The sequence below is a fragment of the Penaeus monodon genome, chromosome 24, assembly GCF_015228065.2.
Source record: "Penaeus monodon isolate SGIC_2016 chromosome 24, NSTDA_Pmon_1, whole genome shotgun sequence".
NCBI lineage: Eukaryota > Metazoa > Arthropoda > Malacostraca > Decapoda > Penaeidae > Penaeus > Penaeus monodon.
In genome coordinates this window covers 9,405,125-9,406,087 of record NC_051409.1, presented here as the reverse complement: position 1 = coordinate 9,406,087, position 963 = coordinate 9,405,125, and the positions used below count along the sequence as shown (strand labels likewise).

Here is a 963-nt window from a genome sequence, read left to right as displayed (position 1 = left end):
ATAGGGCTCGTCAGGAGAAGCAAGATTTTAAACTTGATTAATGGACTAATTTTTATATAAAATTACAATTTGTCGTACTGAATTATTAAATAATTGTCAATAGACAAGTGCGCCTCAAACGCTAGCATTTAAAGAGTGGGTAAATGTTTATAACGCGTCTGAAGTTGCAGTTGAAATGATGCTTAGTCTGCATGGTGTCATTAAGTGCATAAAAGTTATTAAAACTTAGTGCACTCGTATAAGTATATAATCCGTATTTAAATATCGCACCTCGATCGAATTTTTCAATGTTACGACGCTTACCAGTTAAAGTATACATATGCTAAGGGAAATATGACAATCGGTATGAGTTTGGAGGAATTTTGGTTCAACACGGCGAACCTTGTCATTGTTTATTAAGACGGGGGTTCATGTGTTAACAAGTTGAGGGCTTGAATTCTGACAGATACAGAATTCTGTTGTAATCCAGTTGTAAACTTGCACAAAAGTAAACACGCCGAGATATGGAATAATCCGCGCAGGCTTAGAGAAACGGTAGGAGTGACAGAAAATAGGTCGCGACAGATATTTTATGGAGATAGTCCATGAGATTGAAACGCTGTTGAAAGGATTTTGGGTCATAGAGAGAAGTTTGTGGATTCCCGGGACTGCCCCTAAAGCTGTTGTTGAATTAAGTAATAGGGAATTTAGTTTTGAAAGGATGCAGTAATACTGTAAAGAATAACCCATTTTATTCTAGAACGGTTTTCGTGGTCATCGGTGAAGCATAGTTGCAAACATTCACGGATAAATGTATGCGGGAAATCGTATTTATTGATTTTTTCATTTTCAAATGGAGAAACCTATCAAATTTACGCAATTGTTTACGCACTGTTTATATATCGCGGTTTACCTGCAAACAAAGCTGACCAAATATTAAATATTGGCTTAAGGATTTGGCCTTGAATAATTAGCGATACTGTG

At 36.2% G+C, this 963-nt stretch overlaps 1 protein-coding gene across 1 annotated transcript in view; it reads left to right on the top strand.

The window, feature by feature from the left end:
- LOC119588543 (glutamine synthetase-like) overlaps window positions 1–963 on the top strand; it is a 6,759-nt gene that overhangs the window by 455 nt on the left and 5,341 nt on the right. The window lies entirely within an intron of this gene.